This window comes from Nicotiana tabacum, chromosome 8, assembly GCF_000715075.1.
Source record: "Nicotiana tabacum cultivar K326 chromosome 8, ASM71507v2, whole genome shotgun sequence".
In the NCBI taxonomy this organism is placed as follows: domain Eukaryota; kingdom Viridiplantae; phylum Streptophyta; class Magnoliopsida; order Solanales; family Solanaceae; genus Nicotiana; species Nicotiana tabacum.
Window position 1 is genome coordinate 12,045,340 of NC_134087.1, and position 27,959 is coordinate 12,073,298.

General features: G+C 37.2%; 1 long non-coding RNA gene across 1 annotated transcript; it reads right to left on the reverse strand.

Moving 5' to 3' along the window:
* Positions 1–2,543: 2,543 nt before the first annotated feature.
* LOC142162638 (uncharacterized) lies at positions 2,544–6,911 on the reverse strand. Its single transcript, XR_012693880.1, has 3 exons — positions 4,356–6,911; positions 3,936–4,009; positions 2,544–2,798 (listed from the first exon to the last, which is right to left on the reverse strand). It is a non-coding gene; the product is annotated as an uncharacterized LOC142162638 (long non-coding RNA).
* Positions 6,912–27,959: the final 21,048 nt, after the last annotated feature.

The following is a 27,959-nucleotide window of genomic DNA, read 5'->3' on the forward strand; positions in this document are numbered from 1 at the left end:
CCCCCGGATTTCTAGTAGTGAAAGCAGGACGAATTAATCCCAAAATTGAGATTCAAACTCGTTAAGAAATACCCAATCTATTCTAATAACATCCGCTCAAAAGAAAACAAAAATATTTAACCTTTTTAGCTACAAATAGCTAATTGGCTAATATTGATAACACGTGGCTAATATTAGTAATATTTAATGAATTGACCAATTTTATATTAAGCTACTTATAAATGGACATAATGGGTAGTTTCCTTATTTTGTTTTCCAAAAAAAAAAAAATACATTTAGGACCAAATATCATTAGTTTTTCAGTTTTAAAGCTTTTGAAACGCCACAGGAAGATTGTTACGCATTAAAAAGTTAAGCTACAGCAAACAAGCGTACATTGGGGGGGGGGGGGGGATGGTAGAAAAAAAGCCTTTAAGTTTCACCAGTAAATGCATGAACATGATAAGACACAAATAATACCAAAAAGAATGTTATGTGCCTAAATTACTTGCAATAGTGACGTGACATTTTGTATTTTATTTTTATTAGTATATTTAATATGTTATAATATATGAAATAACTTTACTTACAATATACTTTCCCATACTTTATATCTTTCATAAAATTTCAAATTATTTTCCTTATTTAAAACTCTTCTATTCTTACAATCTTTCCCTAATACTATCTCTTTCATAATCCTTAAACTAACTTTGCTACCTAGTAGTAGTATATCTTTTCAGAAACGTTCGATCAGTATTTAATATTTTTTATTATACGTAGTTGTAGTGTTGTACAATATCTTTTCAGAATCTTTCTTTAGATAACCAAAATATTCACCTTCTTTTAGATAACCAAAATATTCACCTTATTTTAGATAACCAAAATATTCACCTTATTTCCATTCTTAAATTTTCTCTTGAAGTCCATCCAATTTCGTCACTTAAATTAAAAAATAAAAAAGACCTAAGTTATACACAATAGTTCAAAATTGTCAAGAAATTTGTCAATATCTAATAAGTGACTTTATTGTATAAAGTATTACTTTTACACAATCAGTGGGTATAACCTAAACTCAATTAAAAAGAGAATTTTTACAAAAATAGTCGATCGAATTCACTGTTTACTTTTTCGTATCGGTATATATAGATTATGCAATAATTATATATAATTATGTATATTCTTTTTCTTGTTGCCATGTGTATTTGTACCATAGTCATATTCTTTAAAAACAGATATTGAAAGAATAAATAACAATTTGAAATCTATATTATATTAAAAGGAGGGTAATATGCATCATGGTTAAGCCAAGTGCTGTAATAAGAACAAGTCACTTGGCACTTTTATAGAATCTATTTGTATAACATTAAAATTTTACTATTTGATATTCTTTTGTATCTAATTAATAATTGAATTTTTTTTTGTTGGGAATGAAATATGACACAGAGCTGTAAGTGAACATGTATTATCATATTTGGAGTAATATTATATGGCAAATAATATTCATGGTTTCCTTCAAAAAATTATTATTTGATATATTGTTGTGTATAATTAATAATTAAAAAAAAACTGTTGGGAATGAAATATGAAAAAGAGCTGTCCATGAACATATTATTATTTGATATTCTTTTGTATCTAATTAATAATTCATAAAAGATATGTTGGGAATGAAATAAGAAATGTCCATGCACATATATTACCATATTTGGAGTAATATTATATGACAAACAATATTTATGGCTTTCTTTAAAGTGAGAAATAAAGTAAGCCTTAATTAGAGAAAAAAATATAAGAAAGTGAATATTCGTGGTTTCCTTATCAAGAAATAAAGTAAGCATTAATTAGAGAGACAAATATAAGAAAATGGTATTAAACCTAGGCAGAATTGATAGTTAATATAATATAGATTTATATTACATTTAAATAATACATTTTCTATATTATTGCTTTAAGTATAATCTATGCAAATACTTTTTCCTTTTGAACAAACATTCTCCAAAATTTTCAAATTAATGCTTTGAATTAATATAGGCAGGAGAAAAAGGTATAAAATAAAAATGGAAGGGAAAATTCTTTCCTGAAATATTTTATGGACCAAAAGTTCAAAAATAAGTAAAAGAAAAAGATCATTATGGCAAGACAATATATGATCACTTAGACTTGCCATAAAAAAACAACATGATCACCGATTTGTAATAGTATTAAGAATCTCTTTTGATGAATTTGTCTCAATTTCTTTGTGAATTTGATGAAATTTGTTGATTCTGCGAGTTTTATTTTTGTAATTTGGCATCGCATATAGCTGTATAAATTGCACGGGGCGCCCTATTTGATCGCCCCCATTTAACCTATACCCATTTTAAAAATTTTTAACTTGTACCCACTTTTTAAACAATTTCAGTGTCACGACCCGGATTTCTCACCCTCGAGAGTCGTGATGGCGCCTACTAATGTGAGCTAGGCAAGCCAATTCTTAACTGATGATTTATTAACAAATTACTTCTTTTAACAATTATCAGTGATATCATGAAAACAGCGGAATTAAATAAATAATCAGAAGACCTAAATTAAATAAGTTGAACAATAATGCGAAAGTCAACATATGCCTCTACCCAAGAACTGGTGTCACATCACTCACGAACTACTAAGAGTAATAAATACAACCGTTTGAAAGAAATATAATAATGTTTGTCTCGAATATATGAGATAACAGAATGAAATATAAGATAGAGGAGACACTGGGCCTGCGGACGCCTGCAAGGCTACCTCGGTGTCTCGGTAGACTGAAGGCTGGCTCCCGCGCTACTGCTGCTGTCCAATTCCTGGATATGTGCAAAAGAGCACAGAGTGTAGTATCAGCACAACCGCCCCATGTGCTGGTAAGTGCCTAGCCTAACCTCGGCGAAGTAGTGACGAGGCTAGGACCAGACTACCAAATAACTTGTGCAGTTTAAATATCTATATGTACAGCGGAAAAGAAATACAGGAAATAATCAGTCAATGTGGGAAGGGGAAACATGTTGTGGGGAGGTAACAGTTCCAAATAGAAAACCTCAATAAAAGAAAGAAACAACAAAGCCAGAATATCAACAAGAATCAGAATTCAACGATTTGCACGGCATCACCCTTCGTGCTTTTACTCTCGTCCTCACCCAAACAATATTTATAATAAAAATGTGCACGGCATCACCCTTCGTGCTTTTACTCTCGTTCTCACCAAATCAATCGTATCATAATAATGTACACGACATCACCCTTCGTGCTTTTACTCTCTTTCCTTACCACATAGTCAATGAATATCGGTACGGAATGGTACATCGTACGACACGGCATCACCCTTCGTGCTTTACACTCTTTCCTCACAATAGAAAACAATGCACGGCATCACCCTTCGTGCTTTAACACTCTTCCTCACCCAAACAACAATCACAAACAAAGGGGTAAGGGATTAAACAAATAATAATAATAGAAATCCCGGCAAGGGAATACAATTAAACAGCTAAGTACCGACAAGGGAACAATATCAATAAATCTCAACATCCCGGCAAGGGAGATAATCAGCAAGGCAACAAGCATCCCGGCAAGGGAACAATTCAATAACTCTTTCTCATTCTTTTATTTCTTACTTTATAACTCACTTTACCACTTGAGCCAATGCTCCAAAGGGTTCCATTTATCTCATATACTTTCACAATTCGTATTACCACTCGAGCCAATGCTTCTCGAAGTTCAAAGATCACAATTTCTTTCACGTGCTTTTTACAACATATAGAAATCATCATTAAGGCATGAAAGATACAACAAGATCAGAATATCCGCAATATAAAGAATCACGGTCATACTAGACACCAACGTATAGATACTCATCACCATGCCTATACGTCGTACTCGACAATTAGCACGTAGCAAATAAGACTCAACTCCTAATCCCTCAAGCTAAGGTTAGACCAAACACTTACCTCGAAGCTTTGAACACCACTCAAGCCTCAATTATAGCTTTACCCCCTTGATTCCACCACCAATCCGCTGGAATCTAGTCACAAGTTACTTAATTACATCAATAAGTGCTAAATGAATCAACCCCAATGCATGAAAATGAGTTTTCTCAAAGTTTTACCCAAAAGGTCAAAATCACCCCGGGCCCACCTGGTCGAAACTCGAGGTTCGGACCAAAACCCGATTACCCATTCCCCCACGAATCCAAATGTATAATTTGTTTTGAAATCGGACCTCAAATTGAGGTCTAAATCCCCAATTTTTTTGAAAGACCTAGGTCCTACCCAAAACACCCAATTTCCCCCATGAAAAATTTTGATTTTAAGTTGAAACCATGTTAAAAGATGTTAATGATTGAAGAAAACTAGTTAAAAATGACTTACAATTGATTTGGAGAAGAAAGGTTGTTTGAAAAACCGCCTCTTATGTTTTTTGGGGTTTTGAAAAGTGAAAAATAGCTGAAAATCTCGTCTATTTATACCCCTCTCAGACTGTCACTGCCGACCGCATAAAAAGGACTGCGACCACTGAGCTCCACCGCGGACCGCATTAAACGGACTGCTACCGCACAGGCCTCCCTGAAGACCTGCAGTTCAGCACCCTGTGCAGACTGTTATACCTCATTTTAACATGGGTTAAATTAGAGTATAATATATTTGTAATTCTGCGGGTATAATTAGTTAAAGAGAGTCACGACCTAATTATTTTAACCAGCCAAACTTAGGTTAATTAGTAAAACAACTAAATGGTGAGAATCTACTTATTAGAAAAGAGTTAATAGTAAGTCATTCCAAAGTAGATATTTGCAATTGGAGCAAGAAAATTGTTTTAGACCGTTTCAAACTCATAAAAGAAAAGTCCAAAACTATTTGAAAACAAAATTCAAAACTCATTAAGTTTCCAATAATTAGCTAAGAAAAACAGTTCAACAAAGTGAAAGAAAATAGATGAAAATTAAAGCTTGCTTGGGTCAAAAAACATTTTCCTAATGAGAACAGATTAATCACTAAAGTTGTAACAAATCTAAGATTCACAAAATATTTAAGGAAATCACTTTCGCGTGAGGAAATACTTTACAAGTTCAAAATCACAAATCATTCCAGCCAAGTGCGTTTAACATTTAAAAGCAAAAGAATATTAAATTATTGAACTCCCAAAGATCAAATCTAATGTAGATAAATTAAGGATAACTACAGAGTTCTAGACCTCTACCCCATATTCTTTTTGATAAAACAAACATCCTTATTGTTACCTAGTAATAACTCTAAATGATCTAAGGCCCAACTCTTATAAACAAACAAATAGTCACAACAAACACAAAAGTAAATATTAGTCAGTAAGGATAAATCAAAATAATTTAAAATAATGTAATAAAGCTTCTATCCAATTGTCAGGAGGATAAATCTCCCCAAGTCTCGCTATTCAAAGGGACGAGTAAAGGTATGAGGGTTCACTTCGGCAGCAGCGTGGAGTCTAACTTTGAGACTCTTTGGCTCCGGTGTGTGTAACATGCAAAGAAAAAAAATAAAAAAATAAAATTAGCAGAGGACTTAAATCTTCAACAAGCATGAAGAAAATGAAACAATGAAGCTAGGCAAAGACAAGCTTGCTTTGAGTGTGTGTCCCAAGTATTATAGAGACAAGGAACAGATCTCAAAAACTTCAAATAGGATACATATTATAAGGAAAGGATGCTTTTATAAAGCTTAAGAACGTAATATTTACCCAGTATATATACTTGTAAGGAACTAGGAATGGGGCATACTTTTAAATATATGTGTCACTTTAACGTGCTTTCAATCAGTTGGGTCAAGCTACTGCTACTCCATAAGTAATATTTAATTAATTAATTTAAACAGTAACAAATTCTCTTAACAAGATCCATGTTCACATACTATTTAAAATAGTGAGTCAGTATTTTAAACAATATTTTAGCAGAATACTTCTTCCATGTGACATTTAAATAAGTAAATAGTGGCTAATCCATAAAAATTCATGGCCTACAAACATCTTAAATAGCTGAAAACGACATATTACCTAAAGGTTTAATAATAGTATGTACTATTAGCAAATTCCATACGCAGGTTCATATGAGAATTTAGTCAAAACACATGCCATTCTTATTCAAACTTCATATTGCCAGAATACGCAATGAACCACAAATCATGGTTTTTCAATAAAACAATTCCTAAAGCATGATTTCTACATAGAAAGCAAGTCACATTCTTAAGCAAGCATTTATTATGGAACTCAAAAAATATAAATAAAAAAAAGGGAGAAGGAAATTTTAAAGCTAACGGACCTTCTTTGGGGGCAGTGAACCGAGGGCGGCGTCAAGAAGATCTACTATCACCGGCTTTTGATCAACTCCATTTGAATATCGTCAAATGGCGACATGAATAAATTGAAAGCTTTGGCATGGCTCTAGTTTTTGGGGTAAAAGGGGCGGCTAAACCTTAAGGTTAAAGAAAGGGGCCGAAGCTTGTGGGTTTAAAGATAGGTGCAACGGCTTCAAAAGTTCTGCCAATATATTTCAAATGCATGTATTTATAGGTGAAGAAGTAGGGTTCATGGGCGGGATTTTTACCTCTAATGTTTGAAATTAAGAGCGTGGGGTTTCGAACAGTAAAATAGTCGTTCATCATTTAATGAGCGAGATTTGAGCAGATTTGTTTTAGATTTACTTGAGACTTTGAGCAGATTTGTTTTAAATTAATACCCAAAATGGTTGGAATGTTGTGCAGCAAGAAAAAGAAAAATGGAGAAACTCCATGTGAGCAAAGAGAGAGAAAAGATCCCAATTTAGACTTCTTGGCACTGGATTTGAGGCGAGAATTCATTGTAATTAAATGAAAATTTGAAATCCAAAAGAGAGATACTTTAGTGAAATTGAATTTCAAAAATAATTTGAAACGGTAGTGCTACCGTTCTACCGAAGCTTCACCAAATGGTGTGACATAATATCTTCCATAGAAATTCAAAGTAGGCAATATATTATGTTATTTGAAAAGACGACAATGTGATTTGGAAAGTCAAAAAGTTTTTGTGAGGAAAGAGATAGTTTTACACGTGAAAAGAGAGAGGAGCTATTCTTTTGGCTATATCTAATTAGGGGTACAAAAGTAATTTGCGCTAAAAAAATAATCTAGAACCAAAAAGTTGGTCATTTGATCATTCAGCAGATTGGATAGAATTGGTAGGTCATTTGGAGTAATTTGGGCCTGTAGAATTAGTAAAACATATTGGGCTATTAACTAGGCCAAATTTCCTTTCTTCCTTCCAAATTCTTTGGGCTTCTAATAGTCAACAATAATATTAAAAAAAAATAAGTAACTAACTTATTTATTATACCTATTCACAATTACTAATGTTTAAATAAAATATTAATCGTAAGATACTACAATATTTATTAAATATAATTTCATAATATTTAAAAGTTATTGCAAAAAATATTTTCACTAGTGATATAATTGAAATAAAAATGCTTTTCGTGAAATGTAACAATAAATACGATTAAGGTATGAATGATAAAGACGATAGCTATAGAATTATTATTATTAATAATAATAATAACTATAATAGTTTTAATAATAATAACAAATAGGCATAGTTTGTGTAAATAATATAGTAGAATAACTACCTTATTTTATTAGTGATATTAGAAGCTTAAAGAAATAATTTGGAAGGAAGGAGGAACAAAATTGGATGTCAACACGGACCGCACAAAGGCGACTGTGGCCGCACAGCCTCCACCGCGCCCCGCACAAAGGCGACCTCGGCCGCGCTGGCCCCTCAGCGGTCGCACGCGATTTCTCGCGGACCGCACTAAAGGGTTCAGAGGCCTGTAACTTCCTGAACCAGCAACATCTGACTTTCTAAGCCTAAGGCATCCCAGAACCTACTCGAGCTCACCCGAGCCGTCGAAACTCCAACCCAAGTATACACACAACATCAAAAATATCCTACGGATATATACGTGTAATCAAATTACTAAAATAACATCACGAGTATCGATTTAAACTTCGAGATCAATGAAATTTCTCAAAACTCTTTTAAACATCACATTTCTCAATTAAGGTTCGGATCGCGTCAAACGACATCCTCTTTAACCAAATTTCATAGGAATGACTCAAGTCATATATAAGACCTGTACCGGGCGCCGAAACAAAAATACGGGCCCGATACCAACTCGTTCTAATCAAATTTCATTTCAATTTCCTTAGACATTTTCAGAAAAACAATTTCCTTAAAAAAATTCACTTCTTGGGCTAGGGACCTCGGATTCCGATTTCGGGCATACGCCCGAGTCCCATATTTTCGGGGTCCGGGTCCGTTTACCCAAAATGTTGATCAAAGACAAATTTATTCATTTTAACATCAAAACTTAGCATTTTTCACAAATTTTCATATTTAAACTTTCCGGCTATTCGCCCGGACTGTGCACGCAAATCGAGGCGACTCTAAATGAGGTTTTCAAGGCCCCGGAAGCACATAATGGTAAGAAAATAGGTGATGACCCTTTGGGTCGTCACATTCTCCACCTCTAAAAAACCATTCATTCTCGAACGGACAGAAGAAGGAAGTACCTGAGTCGGGGAATAAATGAAGATAACGGCTCCGCATATCGGACTCGGACTCCCAGGTCGATGCCTCAGGAGGCTGACCTTTCCACTGAACACGAACATAAGGGAAACTCTTGGATCTCAACTGACGAACTTGCCGATCTAGAATAGCTACCAGCTCCTCCTCATAGGACAAGTCCTTGTCTAACTGGACAGTGCTGAAATCTAACACGTGAGATGGATCGCCATGATACCTCCGAAGCATGGACACATGAAAACTGGATGCACGACTGATAAGCTCGGTGGCAACGCAAGTCTATAATCCACCTCTCCCACTCGATCAAGAATCTCAAACAGACCAATGAACCTAGGGCTAAGCTTGCCCTTCTTCTCAAATCTCATCACGCCCTTCATAGGCGACACTCGGAGCAATACCCGCTCACCAACCATAAAAGCCACATCTCGAACCTTACGATCTGCATAGTTCTTTTGCCTGCACTGGGCTGTACGCAGTCTATCCTAAATGATCCTGACCTTGTCCAAGGCCTCCTGAACCAGATCCGTACCCAACAATCGAGCCTCTCCCGGTTCAAACCATCCAACTAGAGATCGACACCGCCTACCATATAAAGCCTCATAAGGAGCCATCTGGATACTCAACTGATAACTGTTGTTGTAGGCAAACTCTACTAAAGACAAAAACTGATCCCACGAACCTTCAAAGTCAATAACACAAGCTCGAAGCATATCCTCCAATATCTGAATAGTCCGCTCGGACTGCCTGTCCGTTTGAGGATGAAATGTTGTACTCAACTTAACCTGGGTGCCCAACTCTTGCTGAACTACTCTCCAGAAATGCGATGTAAACTGCGTACCTCGGTCCGAAATGATAGATACCGGCACACCATGAAGGCGAACAATCTCCCGGATATAGATCTCAGCTAACCTCTCGGATGAATATGAGACTGCCACAGGAATGAAATGCGCTGACTTGATCAGGTTATCAATAATGACCCAAACTGCGTCGAACTTCTTCCGAGTCAGCAGAAGTCCAGTAACGAAATCCATAGTGATCCGCTCCCACTTCCACTTGGGAAGCTCAATCCTCTGAAACAATCCACCAGGCCTCTGATGCTCGTACTTGACCTGCTGACAATTCAAACACCGTGCCACATATGCCACAATATCCTTCATCATTCTATGCCACCAATAATGCTATCGCTTATCCTGATACATCTTCGCGGCGCCCGGATGAATAGAGTGCCGGAAACTATGGGCCTCCTCTAAAATCAACTCTCGAAGCCCATCCACATTAGGCACACAAACTCGACCCTGCATTCTCAAAACTCCATCAGCATCTAAGGTAACCTTCTTGGCACCTCCACGCTGCACCGTGTCTCTAAGGACACACAAATGGGGATCATCAAACTGCCGATCACGGATACGCTCCAATAACGAAGAACGAACGACCGTGCAAGTTAATACCCGACTAGGCTCAGAAATATCCAACCTCATGAATCGATTGACTAAGGCCTGAACATCCAAAGCAAGCGGCCTCTTACCAACTAGGATATAAGCAAGAGTACCCATACTGGCTGACTTTCTACTCAAAGCATCGGCCACCACATTGGCCTTTCCCGAGTGATATAAGATAGTGATGTCATAATCCTTCAACAACTCCAACCACCTCCTCTGCCTCAAATTCAACTCCTTTTGCTTGAACAAATACTGAAGACTCTTATGATCGGTGAACACCTCACATGCCACGCCATATAGATAATTCCTCCAGATCTTCAATGCGTGAACAATGGCTGCCAACTCCAAATCATGAACCGGATAGTTCTTCTCATGAATCTTCAACTGCCTCAAAGCATAAGCAATGACCTTGCCATCCTGTATCAACGCTGCACCAAGCCCAATACGGGAAGCATCATAATAGATTTTGTAAGGCCCTGAACCCGTGGGCAATACTAACACCGGTGTCATAGTTAGAGCTGTCTTGAGCCCCTGAAAGCTCGCCTCACACTCGTCCGACCATCTGAACTGGGCACTCTTCTGGGTTAGCCTAGTCATCGGGGCTGCGATAGATGAGAACCCCTCCACGAACCGATGATAGTAGCCTGCCAATCCCAAGAAACTCCGAATCTCTGTAGCTGATGCTAGTCTATGCCAGTTCTTGACTGCTTCAATCTTCTTTAGGTCAACCTGAATACCCTCTACCGACACAATATGACCCAGGAATGCAACTGAACTCAACCAGAACTCACACTTCGAGAATTTAGCATATAACTGACTACCCCTCAAGGTCTGAAGAACCACTCTAAGATGTTGCTCGTGCTCCTCCTGGCTGCGGGAATATATCAGAATATCATCAATAAAAACTATCACGAATGATTCCAAATAAGGCCTGAACACTCGGTTCATCAAATCCATAAAAGCTGCTGGGGCATTTGTCAACTCGCATGACATAACCAAGAATTCATAATGCTCGTACCGAGTGCGGAAAGCTATCTTAGGGACATAGGATGCCCTAATCCTCAATTAATGGTAGCCAGATCTCAAGTCAGTCTTTGAAAATACCTTGGCACCCTGAAGTTGATCGAACAAATCATCAATCCTCGGTAGTGGATACTTATTATTGATGGTGACCTGGTTCAACTGCCGGTAATCAATGCACATTCTCATCGAACCATCCTTTTTTTTGACAAACAACACCGGCGCACCCCAAGGCGAAACGCTGGGTCTAATGAAACCCTTCTCAAACAAGTCTTGCAACTGCTCCTTCAACTCTTTCAACTATGGCGGGGCCATGTGATATGGCGGAATAGAAATGGGCTGAGTGCCCGAAACCAAATCGATGCAGAAATCAATATCCCTGTCGGGTGGCATATCCAACAGGTCTAAAGAGAAAATATCAGGAAACTCACGAACCACGGGCACCAAATCAATAGAGGGAACCTCAACACTGGAATCGCAAACATACGCCAAATAGGCCAAACACCCCTTCTCGACCATACGTCGAGCCTTCACGTACGAGATAACACTGCGGGTAGAATGACCATAAGTCCTTCTCCACTCTAAACGGGGCAATCCGGTAAGGCTAAAGTCACAGTCTTGGCATGACAGTCCAAGATGGCATGGTACGGGGATAACCAGTCCATCCCCAATATAACATCGAAGTCAACCATGTCTAACAACAACAAATCAACACGGGTCTCAAGACCCCTTATCACCACAATACAAGAATGATGGACTCGATCAACCACAATAGAATCACCCACCGGTGTAGACACATAAACAGGAATACTCAATGAATCACTAGGCATGACTAGGTACAATGCAAAATAAGATGACACATACGAATACGTAGACCCTGGATCAAATAGCACTGAAGCATCTCTATCACAAACCATAATGGTACCTATAATGACTGCATCTGAAGCCTCAGCCTCGGGCCTAGCTGGAAGTGCGTAATATCGGGGCTGGGCGCCACCACCCTGAACTACCTTTCTAGGACGGCCTGCTGCTGGCTGGCCTCTACCTCTGGCAGCCTGGGATCCACCTCTAGGACCTCTACCTCCACCTTTAGCACCTCTACCCCCACCTCTAACTGGCTGGGTGGGCTGTGGAACGCTTGGTGCCTATACCATAGCACGAGAACCCAGATGCTGAGAGCTACCTGGTGCTCGAGGGAAAAACCTGGCAATGTGACCGGGATCACCACAAGTGTAACAAGCCCTCAGCTGCTGAAACTGCTGGCCCTATCGAAGTGAATGACCACCTCGGAAACTCTGAAGCGGTGGTGCACTGATGGGAGCTGGTGGTGCACTATAAGGCTGCTAATCAGAATAGTGCGTCTGAAAACCACGACCACCTGAAGTACCATGAGAGACCTGGAGAGCAGAGTGAAAGCGCCTAGAAGGATGGCCTCTACCATATGAATCTCTACCTCCAGACGAGGTACCACTGAATCTGCCTGAATGACGGGGCCTCTTATCCGACCCATGACCACCTCCCTATGACAGAACCATCTCAACTCTGTGGGCCACATTGGCTACCTCCTGGAAAGTGATCTCACTCGCGGCCTCCTTGGCCATCTGAAGACGAATCGGCTGAATAAGACCATCAATAAACCTCCTCACCCTCTCTCTCTCTCTGTGGGAAGTATGACAAGAGCATGACGAACTAGATCGATGAACCCGGTCTCATATTGGGTGACTATCATGGAACCCTACTGGAGGCGCTCAAACTGCCTCCGAAAAGCCTCTCGCTGAGTCACGGGGAGAAACTTCTCCAAAAACAACGCTGTGAATTGCTCCTAAGTCAAAGATAGCGAACCGACTGGTCTAGCTAAGCAATAATCCCTCCACCAGGTCTTGGATGATCTAGACAGACGAAAGGTAGCAAAATCAACTCCATTGGTCTCAACGATCCCCATGTTCTGAAGAACCTCGTGACAACTATCCAGATAATACTAGGGATCCTCAGTAGATGCACCGCTGAATATAGAAGTGAAGAGCTTGGTGAACCTATCCATCCTCCACAAAGCGTCGGTAGACATAGCCACTCCATCGCCGGTCTGAGCTACTACACCCAGTTGAACTGCCACAGCTGGTTGAACCGCTGGAAATTAAACCTGGGGAGCTACCTGCTCTAGAGTGCGCGTAGAAGGAGTCTGAGCCCCTCCTCCAGTCTGAGAAGGTGATACGGGAAGCAAACCCACTCGGGTGACACTCTCCATGAGGCCCACCAATTGAACCAGAGCGTCCTGAAGAACTGGGGTGGCAATGAACCCCTCAGGGACCTGAGCTTGGCCCACCGCAACTACTGGGGCCGGAACCTCCTCCTCAAAATCAACCTAAGGCTTCGCCATTGGTGCTGCTTCTCGGGGCTGAGGTCTGCCCCTACCTCGGCCTCTATCACGGCCTTGGCCTCACCCTCTACCCCTAGTAGGAGCTGCTGATGGGGGCTCGAGTTTCTGAGAGGTAGATGAGGAAGCGCGTGTTCTCGCCATCTGCGAAAGAGCAGAGTAGAAATCCAATTAGCATTTAAGGAACAAATTAGCACGACAAGAAAGAACAAATGTGAAATATTTCTAACTCTGTAGCCTCTGGGGGATAAATACAGACATCTCCATACCGATCCCTCAGACTCTACTGAGCTTGTCCGTGAGTTGTGAGACCTATGTAACCTAGAGCTCTAATACCAACTTGTCATGACCTAGATTTCCCACCCTCGGGAGTCGTGATGGCGCCTACTAATGTGAGCTAGGCAAGCCAATTCTTAACTGCTACTTCATTAACAAATTACTTCTTTTAACAATTATCAGTGATAGCATGAAAACAACGGAATTAAATAATTAAGCAGAAGACCTAAATTAAATAAGTTGAACAATAATGCGAAAGTCAACATATGCCTCTACCCAAGAACTGATGTCACATCACTCACGAACTACTAAGAGTACTAAATACAACTGTTTGAAAGAAATATAATACTGTTTGTCTCAAATATATGAGATAACAGAATGAAATATAAGATAGAGGAGACGCCGGGCCTGCGGACGCTTGCAAGGCTACCTCGGTGTCTCGGTAGACTGAAGGCTGGCTCCCGCGCTACTGCTGTTGTCCAATTCCTGGATCTGTGCAAAAGAGCACATAATGTACTATCAACACAACCGACCCCATGTGTTGGCAAGTGCCTAGCCTAACCTCGGTGAAGTAGTGACTAGGCTAGGAACAGACTACCAAATAACCTGTACAGTTCAAATATCTATATATACAGCGAAAAAGAAATACATGAAATAATCAGTCAATGTGGGAAGGGGAAACATACTGTGGAGAGGTAACAGTTCCAAATAGAAAACCTCAATAAAAGAAAGAAACAACAAAGCCAAAATATCAACAAGAATCAGAATTCAACAATTTGCACGACATCACCCTTTGTGCTTTTACTATCGTCCTCACCCAAACAATATTTATAATAAAAATGTGCACGCCATCACCCTTCGTGCTTTTACTCTCGTTCTCACCAAATCAATTGTATCATAATAATGTGCACGACATCATCCTTCGTGCTTTTACTCTCTTTCCTTACCACATAGTCAATGAATATTGGTATGGAATGGTACATCATATGATACGGCATCACCCTTCGTGTTTTATACTCTTTCCTCACAATAACAAACAATGCACGACATCACCCTTCGTGCTTTAACACTCTTCCTCACCCAAACAACAATCACAAACAAAGGGGCAAGGGATTAAACAAATAATAATAATAGAAATCCCGGCAAGAGAATACAATTAAACAGCTAAATCCCGGCAAGAGAATACAATTAAACAGCTAAGTCCCATCAAGGGAACAATATCAATAAATCTCACCATCCCGGCAAGGGAGATAATCAGCAAGGCAACAAGCATCCCGACAAGGGAACAATTCAATAACTCTTTCTCATTCTTTTACTTCTTACTTTATTACTCACTTTACCACTTGAGCCAATGCTCCAAAGGGTTCCATTTATCTCATATACTTTCACAATTCGTATTACCACTCGAGCCAATGCTTCTCGAAGTTCAAAGATCACAATTTCTTTCACGTGCTTTTTACAACATATAGAAATCATCATTAAGGCATGAAAGATACAACAAGATCAGAATATCCGCAATATAAAGAATCACGGTCATGCTAGACACCAACGTATAGATACTCATCACCATGCCTATACGCCGTACTCGACAATTAGCACGTAGCAAATAAGACTCAACTTCTAATCCCTCACGCTAAGGTTAGACCAAACACTTACCGCGAAGCTTTGAACACCACTCAAGCCTCAATTATAGCTTTACCCCCTTGATTCCACCACCAATCCGCTGGAATCTAGTCACAAGTTACTTAATTACATCAATAAGTGCTAAATGAATCAACCCCAATGCATGAAAATGAGTTTTCCCAAAGTTTTTCCCAAAAGGTCAAAATCACCCCCGAGCCCACGTGGTCAAAACTCGAGGTTCGGACCAAAACCCGATTACCCATTCCCCCACGAATCCAAATGTATAATTTGTTTTGAAATCGGACCTCAAATTGAGGTCCAAATCCCCATTTTTTTTGGAAGACCTAGGTCCTACCCAAAACACCCAATTTCCCCCATGAAAAGTTTTGATTTTAAGTTGAAACCATGTTAAAAGATGTTAATGATTAAAGAAAACTAGTTAAAAATGACTTACAATTGATTTGGAGAAGAAAGGTTGTTTGAAAAATCGCCTCTTATGTTTTTTGGGGTTTTGAAAAGTGAAAAATAGCTGAAAATCTCGTCTATTTATACCCCTCTCAGACTGTCACTGTTGACCGCATAAAAAGGACTGCGACCACGGAGCTCCACCGTGGACCGCATTAAACGGACTGCTGCCGCACAGGCCTCCCTGAAGACCTGCAGTTCAGCACCCTGTGCGGACCGCACAAAGGCGACTGTGGCCGCACAGCCTCCACCGCGCCCCGCACAAAGGAGACCGCGGCCGTGCTGGCCCCTCCATGGTCGAACGCGATTTCTCGCGGATGGCACTAAAGGGTTCAGAGGCCTACAACTTCCTGAATCTGCAACATCTGACTTTCTAAGCCTAAGGCATCCCGGAACCTACTCGAGCTCACCCGAGCCCTCGAAACTCCAACTGAAGTATACACACAACCTCAAAAATATCCTACGGATATATTCGTGTAATCAAATTACCAAAATAACATCATGAGCATCGATTTAAACCTCGAGATCAATGAAATTTCTCAAAACTCTTTTAAACATCACATTTCTCAATTAAGGTCCGGATCGCGTCAAACGACGTCCTCTTTAACCAAATTTCACAGGAATGACTCAAGTCATATATAAGACCTGTACCGAGTGCCGAAACTAAAATACGGGCCCGATACCAACTCGTTTTAATCAAATTTCATTTCAATTTCCTTAGACATTTTCAAAAAACAATTTCCTTAAAAAAATTCACTTCTCGGGCTAGGGACCTCGGATTCCGATTCCGGGCATACGCTCGAGTCCCATATTTTCCTACGGACCCTCCGGGACCGTCAAATTGCGGGTCCGGGTCCGTTTACCCAAAATGTTGACCGAACATCAAAACTTAGCATTTTTTAGAAAATTTCATATTTAAGCTTTCCGGCTACACGCCCGGACTACTACACAAATTGAGGCGCCTCTAAATGAGGTTTTGAAGGCCTCGGAAGCACATAATGGGTAAGAAAACAAGTGATGACCCTTTGGGTCGTCACATTCAGCCCCATTTCTCCTCCTCCTTCTCCTCCTCAAAGTTTTATCTTTTCTTTGTCCAGAAGTAAGGTTCATCCCTATCTGATTCTTCTTATTTCTCCTGTGAGTCCTATAAATTTTCATGCCAACCTATACATCTGAAACAACCAATTTGCTTTCTTCGTCACTTCCTATCACGTGACATGCATATATATATATATACACACAACTGACTTGGTGATTTGTTTGATTAATTATGCATATATATACAACTGACTTGGTGATTTGTTTGATTAATTACTACTCGTAATTACCTAATCTGGTAAGTAGCAGCAGTAAAAGTCATGAAACTACTCAGGCAAATAATCGTACAGTTCTGTATAAGGACAAAAAAGTGAATGAATGGATTGAATCTGACTCTCCCTCTCTAATTTCTCTGAGGATATTTATAGTGTTTCGTGGATCCTATGCAAAGTAAAGAATCTAACACAGTTTGCAAGTTTGTGGTACAGTGTTCTCCTGCTGTCTCTAATTAATTTTCTTTCAGTTTGGTCAAGATGGTGTGGCAAATGAAATTATAAACAAACAAAAACTTCAGCTCTATAGCTGAAGTTCCCCAGTTACAAAGACAAAAACTTCCGCCCTAGAGCTGAAGTTCGACAGTTACAAAATAAAAACTTCAGCTCTAGAGCTGAAGCTTACAAACAAAAACTTACCAGTTACAAACAAAAACTTCAGCTCTAGAGCAGAAGTTCGACAATTACAAAACAAAAACTTCAGCTCTAGAGCTGAAGCTTACAAACAAAAACTTCAGCTCTATAGCTGAAGTTCGCCAGTTACAAACAAAAACTTCAGCTCTAGAGCTGAAGTTCAACAGTTACAAAACAAAAACTTCAGCTCTAGAGCTGAACATCAGGCCCAACTACTAGAATGCTGAAGTTTTGCGTGATTGCATTTGCTACTTCAGCCCCGTATGCTCAAGTTATGCGAAAAAGCGGGTACGCTTACAATTTTTTTTGCAAAGAGGACACAAGTTAAAACGTGATACAAAAAGCGGGTATAGATGTAAATGCCCCCATATAGCTTCCTTAAGTTAGTTTATGCAACTTTTCTCATTAAGCTACCTTATTATTAAGGAATTTTTACCTCCTATAGCAAAGGTTAACACCTTATTTATTTTAAATAAATACCATTTAAAAAAAATTATATTCTATAGATACCTTTTAAGGTTTATAGCAAAATATTTAATTTTGGTTACCTCCTAGCCCTAAGCCACAATACGCTATTTAGTTACACTATTTTCTTTCTCTCTCTACTTTGATACATCCCATTCTCTTCTCCCATCCCATTAAAATTTCCGTTCTCCTCCTCCTTCTAATGACATCTTCTCAACTGAAAAATCCAGCGACCAGCAACACAGCAACATCAAACCTAACCTGAAGACCCAGTCATGCCGAAGCAAATCCATGAAATCGTTGGTGATTATATCGCTGTATTCCGTTGTTGAAGACCCAATCTCACCAAGTTTACAATGCTTGACTTCATCACATATTTATCTTTCATTGATGCCTGGATTTCATTCCACGCGGATAACTAGACAAGAAACCAATTAAGTTTCGATTTAATATTATGTAAGTTCCGGTTCAATTAGTGTTCTGCAAGATCTTTGAAGATGGAAGGACTATTTGGCTACAAGGCGGAAATTAGGGTTTGTTCTTGAGCAAAGACGACAGAGTTTTGGGGCGGAGCAATTTGATTTTCTGTTAATATATTTCAATGTATTTTCAACATATCACGCTGTATTTTCATGTATTTCATTGTATTCATTGTCTTTTTTTTCCATTATAATTTAATGTATCTCGTTGTATTCCGTGTATTTCATTGAATTCATTGTCTTTTTTTTTCATTGTTTTTTCAATGTATCCCATTGTATTCTATGTATTTCATTGTATTCACTGTCTCGCTATATGTCATGAATGTATTCATATATTTTTTAAATTAATATAATTTATGTATTCAGATGTATTATATAATTTCTCTGAAGATTGCTATATTTTTAGGGTATTTTTCATATGAGAATCTTTTTTATAACCGAAAATACAAATTTTGTATGTTATAATTGAGTTTGTTGAGTTATATTAGGAGTCTATTATGTTAAATTGATACACTTTCCATTTAAAAACAATGTAATTCCCTATTTCACGCCGTGTATACAGTCGAATATAGTAATTTGTCCAGCTGTAATCCCATGTCGAATACAGTAATCTGTCCAGCTGTAATCCCCTGTTTCACGCCATGAATACAGTCGAATATACTCGAATACAACAACTGATTAGCTGGACTTCCCTGATTCACGCCTATTTTTGCTACTGTATTCATGAATACAATAGCTTAAATACATCAAATACATCTTATAACCACATAAAAGGTATCTATAATCCGTAATATAGCAAATGACATCTATAAATGACTAATTACTACTAAAAGATAGTACTTTATATGTTGGCGGATTTCCAATTCAAACGATTTAGCCAGTAGTCAGAGAATTACTAGATTTCCAGCAATCGAACATGTTCGTGTCGTAGATGCATCAAACTTACTAGAGAAGGTTATTTTCATACTCTTAAGTTTCGTATTGTGATCTTTAGTTTGATTATAAGCACCAACTAAATTTAGTATTATTTTTTTTATAAATTTTTTCAAGGCCATTGGATGGCCAAAATAATGCAATCTCTTGCATAGAAGAATCCAATCACTTGAAAGGAATATTTTGAGGTTCCGTGGATGGTGGTATGATTATGTTCTTAATGCATTTGATCGCATGCGGCAGTTTTGAGGTTCTAGGAAAAATGAACAACTTTGCTTTTCGATATAGTATTTTTGTTAAAAAAAAATAAAAATTGTGAAATTGGTGGCATATAAAATTGAAGTGTTCTATTTAATTTTTGATTTTGCAAATTTGAATTTTCTTGCATATATTCATCCATGGGATTTGGCTGCCAGGTAGTCTATGGGAGTAGAGTTACGAGCTAATGTTTTAGTAGTTGGTAAGTGAATTCTTTTCAATTAAAAGCATATTTTTGTGTGAGTGTTTATCACTTTTTAAATAGTATTTTAGATGTTATTTTATTTGAATCTTTTATTGATCGAACAATGGCATTGGAACATCTAATTATATGATCTTTTTGGCTTTTTAAAGGTAGGAAAAGAATACAATTGGATCTAAGTGGGAACTATATATTAACATCAACTGACAAGTAGCCTCTGCGGGAAAAGTATATTGATTCTTTTATAAGAGACTTTTTAAAAATTTAGAATTTTATTTTTGAAATCGGTATCTCCCTACTTTGCTTAAATTTTGGTAATAAGTATTTATTGAAAGAATTATCCGATGAGAGTTGCGGGAAGGTGGACTTGATCCACGTGTGAGACTCTACAATTTGTATTTAGAATATAATTATAATTTCATCATGGTGCTTATCAAGTCGACTTAATTTTTTTTTTTTTTTTGGTGTGTGTCTATTCTCCATTATCTTTAATTAGGTATCGAGCTTGCAAGAAGTCAATTTTGAATTATCAGCTCCATATAACTTTCTTAATATCATATATATATATATATATATATATATATATATATATATATATATATATATATATATATATATATTTATAATTATGGGTTTCGTGAGTAGCGGGGGTGATATATTTTATTTCTAGAGCTTATGGAACCTTATTTTATGGTAGTAGTTGATCACCTGATTATGATATCCTAATTATGATTGCTTTTAACGATGTTGTTAAATTGTATGTCTTTCATGTAGTGCTGAATTATGATTAATCATGTATTTATGACTATGTTTAATTTGGTCATGTATTCAGGCATGTTTTAAGACCATTATTTCCACAGAGTTGTAATATGTAGTTTTGAAATATGATAAATATTGTCAATAAATGTCCTTTATAATACTGCTTTTAGTTTTGAATTTATTGAATATGCTTATCAATTGAAAAATGGCTCAAAAACAAAAAATTCTGATGAAGCAATACTCCTAGAGCTTATTTATTAACTGGCTTGGCTTGACCTTAATGTAAGAGAGAAGGTAAAAGTTCATATTGTTAACAAATATAAGGATGTGTGATTTCTCCCTCGAATTTTGGGATTTTATGAACTACATTATATGTTGAAATAAAAGAGAAAGAATTTAATTGATTATGACATATGATACAAAAATAAAAATTATTAAAAATATTAGTAGATTTTATAATAAATAACAAAATAACTTATGTGTTTTTAATTAGGACAATATCCAAATAAAGTAAGTAGATAATACATAAAAAATATTACTGATATATATATATATATAAAGCCAAGTGACAAAACAGTAAAAGTCACATATTAGCAATGTAATAATATAATCAATAATGTTTTAAAAACAAGAAGTAAAAATATTATTCTCTTATGATCCACTAACTTTCATTTTTTTATGGATTTTTTATTAGGAATATTATATTAAAAACAAAATGGAAGTTACATTTTTATTTTTAAAAGCAATGTGATCTAATATGCTCAAATAACATAGATCACAATTATTAAAGTAATTAGTATTTTTTAATACGATTCGCGCATCGCATGAGTTCTAATACTAGTGTATAATTCGATACAAAATTTATTACACAATAATAAAACTGAAAAGGCAATATATTTCCCGAATTTTTTTAATTAAAAGTAGAGTATCAAAGTGATAGAGTTGAAGGGTCAAGTGTGAGTGTTCTGTTCATTTTGAAAAGCGGAATGTTATGTGCCTTTGATTTTCAGGAATATTTTTTTTCCCCAAACATCATTGCTTTTTCAGTTTTAGTTGTTTTTGAAAACGCCACTGGAAGATTGTCACGCATTAAAAAGTTAAGCTAGAACAGGGAAAAAGGCTTTTTTGAAAGAAAAGGAAGCTTATATTACTTAAACAAAAGCATTACATAGATCTAACATAGTTCCGGAGGATATTGCCATTGTTCATAGCGGCAAGGCTATTACAAACATTAGTAGGTAAATACTTAGTACCATTATATAATCTTTGCTTATTTCTATTTAATTCAGGTTCAATAAAAAGTGGGGACGAGCAAGGTAAATACATCTAGTAGGCTTGAAGTGGCTAATGACTTCCTTTGTTAGTTGGTGTGCAACTCCATTTTCTTCTCTGAAATTATGTCTGAGTATTGAGACCCTCAGTTGGAGCACTAATAACCTGTAATCAAATAATAATGTGTTATTAGCCAAATCATTTTCCTCATTTAACAGTTTTATCATCTCTGAAGAGTCGGTTTCAATCTCTAATTGTGGGAACTTCATCTCTATCGCAATCTTTAACCATGTACACGGCGAAATCGGAGGGTCCAATTTTTCGTCATTAAGGCATTTCGGGGGATCATCTCGAGACCTCGAGGCTGTGGTCGATCTCCCTTCCTCGAGATTCGTTGACACTCGGCTGTAGACATGTGATTTTTGATCCTGCTCAAGATTTTTCATATTTTAGCGTAAATATTCAGTTTAGGTTTAGTATCGCTCTCTTTACTTTATTTTATCTAAAAAAGGAAACTACAAAAATATTTTCCCTTATTCTAACTAGTTAATATTTTGTCTAGTTAGTTTTATTTTAGAAAAAAATACAAAAATAGTCTTGGCATTTTATTTTCCAAAAAAGATAAGAAGAAAAGTTAAAAAAAATAATATTTTACATTTTTAGTATATATTGAGTGGTATTTAAATTTCATTAATATGGTAATTATATGTCTTCTCTAAATATTTTTATTATCTTAAATATACTAGTATCTTTATAAAGTTATTTTTAATTCATTTTTAAAATCAAAAGAAAAGAAAAATGAAAAAAAAAATTTGATTTAGTCTTCCTACCCCAAAGTTAATTAGCCCAAATTTATGACCTAAATTCCTTCAAGCCCAAAATATTGAGCACATACCCCGTTCCCATTTGACCTAACCTAATTCCTACCCCTATAAAATAACCTAACTCCTAAAATGAAGAGAAGCTACAACTCCAAAAAAGGGAGAAAACGGCGGATCTAGATAGAACACCCCCCCCCCCCCCCAATTAGAGAAGGATCGATCCTTCTTTCCATTCTCACTAAAAGAATCAGCCAAAACAAAAAAAAATTGGAATCTCCTAAGACAAAAACAGTCGTTGCCATCTTGAAAAAGGGACCAAATTGCTTAAGCTTCTGGCACCCCTTTCTTCATGGAATAATTAGCCATTAACATCCCAAAAATTGCCTCAAACTCAAGCTCCAAAGCACCTTGAAACAACACCTCAAAAATAGCTCTGAAACCGTTTAGTCTTCTTCACCGTTGGGATTCGAGTTTTTCCGGCAGGTTTTGAGCCGCCGGCTAACGTTCCGTTTAAGAAATTATACAGTTATTATAGTTTGAGCTCAATATCCATCAATACAAAGGTCCGACTTTTTCTTTTCTTACTGTGTTGCTAGCTGTGAATATCATTTTCGCTTCTATTAATTGAAAGTTAAAGTGTTTGGGTGTTATGTCTTCAAATGTGTTACAAAGAAATCTTAATGCACGATCGTAGCATTTTAGCTCTTCTTAGGCATGATTTTTTTTTTTTGGTAATTAAATACTATTAGCATTCTAGCTCTTCAAGCATAATCACAAATCTGGAAGGAATGATCATCTTTTAAGATAGTCTTGTTCACGTTTATATGTTTACTAATTTATCTCTATTTTTAAACCCTTATTTGAACTAAACAATAGTTATGTCAATTGGTTGGTACGTATTTGTTTTGACCGAGATCCTTATGGATTTTCCTACTTGTACATAATTGAGTAGCTATGTCAATGCTCTGCAAGTTCAATGTTCTAATTCCCATTAATTCTGTTATCGTAGTTCATTTTTTATGTTTGGTATGGATATAGAATTATGTGGTATTGAATCCTTTAATCTATAAGAAAATATGGATTTCGTTCCCTTAGTCTATTTCCTAGTGATGCTATCTGGTGTTTATTTGTAGTTTTGTTTGTATATTTGGTATGGTTTCGGATCTTATTTTGTTTGGTTACATTTGGTATCTTTAATTGCTATAGTATTTCTTTCTTTTCTAGGCGATTTCACTAGGATAATTATGAATAATTGCATTACGTCAAAAGTAAATGATGTTTAGTAATAATTCGTTTCCTGAACATTCGTAGCTTGCTTTAGACGCGATTAAATAAACCATCATGGCTATGGGTACGGTTCCCGTGACGTAGTTGTGATGCTTGATTTATATAAATTCGGGGGTGCATTTCATGTGACCCGATTCTAATTGCAACAAGGTTAAATAGAACGTGTCGTGAACCGCGGGTGCATTTCATGTGGCGTGACTCGCGGCATGTTTTAAATAACCTTGAATTAACTCTTTAAATAAATAAAAGCGGTTTTAAAGTTAAGAAAGCATGTAGGTTTAAAATGTGTAATTAAATCAGATAATTAGGCCAATAATAATAGTTGAGAGACCGTACTAGAACCACGGAACCCGGGAATGCCTAACACCTTCTCCCGGGTTAACAGAATTCCTTACTCGAATTTCTGTGTTCGTGGACTGTAATATAGAGTCAATCTTTTCCTCGATTCGGGATTTGAACCGGTGACTTGGGACACCATGAAATTATCCCAAGTGGCGACTCTGATTTTTTAATAAAATGACCCCGTTTCGATTGTCACTTTAAATTGGAAAAACTCCCTTATATACTCCCTTCGGGGGGGTGTAGGTAAAAAGGAGGTGTGATAGGATCGAACCCAGAATCTCTGGTTTAAGGTTTAAGAATTCGAGCTTAGAATAACTGTTATAGTTGGTTTGTTTTATCTGATTTTTACATGTTGAGCCTAATGTGCTAAATGCCGCTTCTACCGCTTTGATATTATTTGGATTGTATATAAATTGCTACGAAACCCTCCTCTCTCTAAGTCTTCTAAATCATCTAGGAAGTGTGCACTTCGTGTAACTTCTTTTCTGTTAGAGTCTTATCCCAATTTTAGAACGATGTTCGGACAAGTTGCAAAGCCAGTGAAGCTTCTGTATTTTCGGTATGCTGCCCCCCCGGCTCGAGCTGTCCGCTCGGGTAAGCCAGGTCTAGAACAATACACCCAGTTTTTAAACCTAGTATAACACAACCTCATGCCGGATCCCTAATAGGAACGCTTGCTTGCATCACGTGCATTTGACTTTGGGGACCCAAAACAGGGGTTGGGTCTGTCTAGGACAGGTGTACCCAAATTAAAAAGACCATCTTGATGCATCTTACGTGCTACTTACGCATCTGTTTGTTTCGGCTTGCATGTTGACCGGCTTCTAGAATAGGGAAAGAAAATGAAAAAAGAGAAAAAAGAAAATCGAAAAAAAAATCAAAGGAAAAAAATCAAGAGTGAGACGTAGGTATTTGAAATTTCTGAAACTCTCCCGAAATTCAAAAAAAAAGAGAAAAATAATCCAATATTTTCAAAAAGTCATGTTTCCCTGTTCCGTCAAAAAGGGCAGAACTACGCGGGTCTGATTCTATCCGGATGTGAGATACGTAGGCAAACCTCATCGGTTCCGGCCCCCAATTTTCAAAAATCCAAAAAAATTCTTTTACTTCCTTCTTTAGAAAAGTTTTTCTTTGATACCCCAACTTTTAAAAATACAAAAAATATTTTCTTTTAGTTGCTTCTCAAAATGAAAAAATACAAAATTAATTTTATTCTTCTTTCGAAAATTGAAAAGAAAATTCAAGATTCAAAAATATTTTCTCTTTCTTTAGAAGTACTTCTTTCCTAACTTCAGAATAAAAATCCATAAATGTAAAAATATTCTTCTTTCTTCTTTAGAAGTTTTTCTATCGAAATTCCAAAAAAAAAAAGCAATAAAAGTCGAAATTCAAAAAAAAAAAGGGAGAAAAAAAATCTTTCTTCTTTTTAAGTCTTTCTTTGCAAAAATGCTGGAAATCAAAATCCAAAAAATATTTTCTTTCTTCTTTATATGTCTTCCTTTCGAAAAGTTCAAAATCCAAAACAAAAATTGGTTTATTTACTTTATTCCTGATCTTCCTGAACTACGCAAGATCTGATTCATGTTTCCACATGATACGTAGGCAACCCACATCAGGTTATATCACCATTAAAAAGAAGTGAAAAAAATGAAGAAATGAAAAAATATTGATAATAATAAGGACTGACTAAGTCCATTCTAACATGTTTTGTTTTGAATTGTGAAGAAAGTTGAGGTGGTCGGTTTGTGGTAAGCTGGAAACATAAGATCCAAGGAAAAAAATGATAACTGACATCGAAGCTATTACAAGTGCTAAAGAGACTCAGGGTCAGAGGGCCACAATTTGTCAAGCATGGGCCAGTGGTCAAGGACAGCCTCGTCATGAGTCACAATTTGCTACACATCAAGAGCAGTACCACTCGTACTCGTTGTACTCGTTTGATCTTCCTGTAAACATTGAGAAGCCTGCCCGAAAGATGGTACAGGAAGAAATGACCCAAAGAGTGAAAAACTTAGAACAACGGTTGAAAAACATGCAAGGGTTGGCAGGTCAAAAGAGTGTTCCTTCAAAGATCTATGTATGTTCCCCAATGTCCACTTGCCGCCTGGTTTCAAGACTCCCAAATTTGAAAAGTATGATGGACATGGAGATCTCATAGCCCACCTGAAAAGGTATTGCAATCAACTTAGAGGTGCTGGAAGAAATGAAGAATTGTTGATGGCTTATTTTGGGGAAAGCCTTACGGGAGTAGCCTCCGAGTGGTTTATGGATCAAGACACGTCTCACTGGTATGCCTGGGATGACATGACACATGCCTTTGTCAAACAGTTCCAATACAACATTGACATTGCCCCAGACCTCAATTCTCTTTCAAACTTGAAGAAGAAACCAACTGAAAGTTTCAGGGAATATGCCATTAAATGGAGAGAGCAAGCAGCTAGAGTTAAGCCACCCATGGATGACCACGAGCTAATCATTGTCTTCCTTTACACTCAAGAGCCAGATTATTTTCAAAACATTATGTCTGCAGTGGGCAAATCCTTCTCGGAAGCAATCAAAATGGGAGAAATGGTAGAGAATGGTCTTAAGACATGCAAAATTATAAGTCAAACAGTTCTTAAAGCAGCAACTTAGGCTGTCTAGGTTGAATATGATAATTTTAGTGGCACGAATGAGAAGGATGAAGAAATCATGATGACAACAGGTTCGAGAAGAGGTCCCAGGAAAACACCTCGAAGGTATGCGCAGCCTTATCAGGTTTCCCATGACTCCCCTGAGCATTTCTATCCACCTCAGAACCCATAATACTCTATCGCTCCACATCAGTATGTTGTCCAACCACCAAAACACCCCAGAAGGCGAGCACGAGCATCACAAAATCTCTACCAGCTTCCACAAAATTTTCAGGTACCCTATAACCCACATCCAGGCCAAAGGTATAGAGGGGAACAAAAGTTGAAAGATAATTTTACACCAATAGGAGAGTCCTATGCAAGCTTATTTGAGAAATTAAAGCATTATGACATGATTGCACCTATTCCTCCAAATTATGTGGACCCACGTGCAAGAAGCTTTGACCCTTCTAAAAGGTTGAATACTATTCCAATTCCCAAGGGCACAATGTTAAAAGCTGTCGGGATTTGAAAAGAGAAATACAAAGGATGATCCAGGAAAACCTGATTGTGATCCAAGATAGTGACACCCAGAATATCGCGCAGAATCCTTTACCTGCACATGATGATGCACACTTTGTGGGGATGATTCGTGGTGACAGGGAGTATGAGAATCCTCTCGGGAATTTTCTAACTAAAGTTAATGATTTTGAAATTGGAGATGGCTCTGTTGATCCTGATGAGCAAATTTGTGGCTAAATGTCAAGCTTAGCAATTGAAAAGTCATTGGAAGGAATCTTGGTAGTTTGTTTTGATGTTTTTTCTCTTATCTGGGTTATTTCAGGGTTGTGATCCAGATTTTATTTGTTTTGTTGAGTCAAACCTTTCTATCCCTCTATTCTATTTGTGTGAGTCTTGTCTTTCTGTTCTGTTGCTATTTTCATTAGCCGGGTTATTTGGGGTTGTAACTCGGATTTTAGGTTGTTTGTCTTGTTGTTTACTTAACGAAATAAAGTTTGTCCTTTTATGTCGTTCCA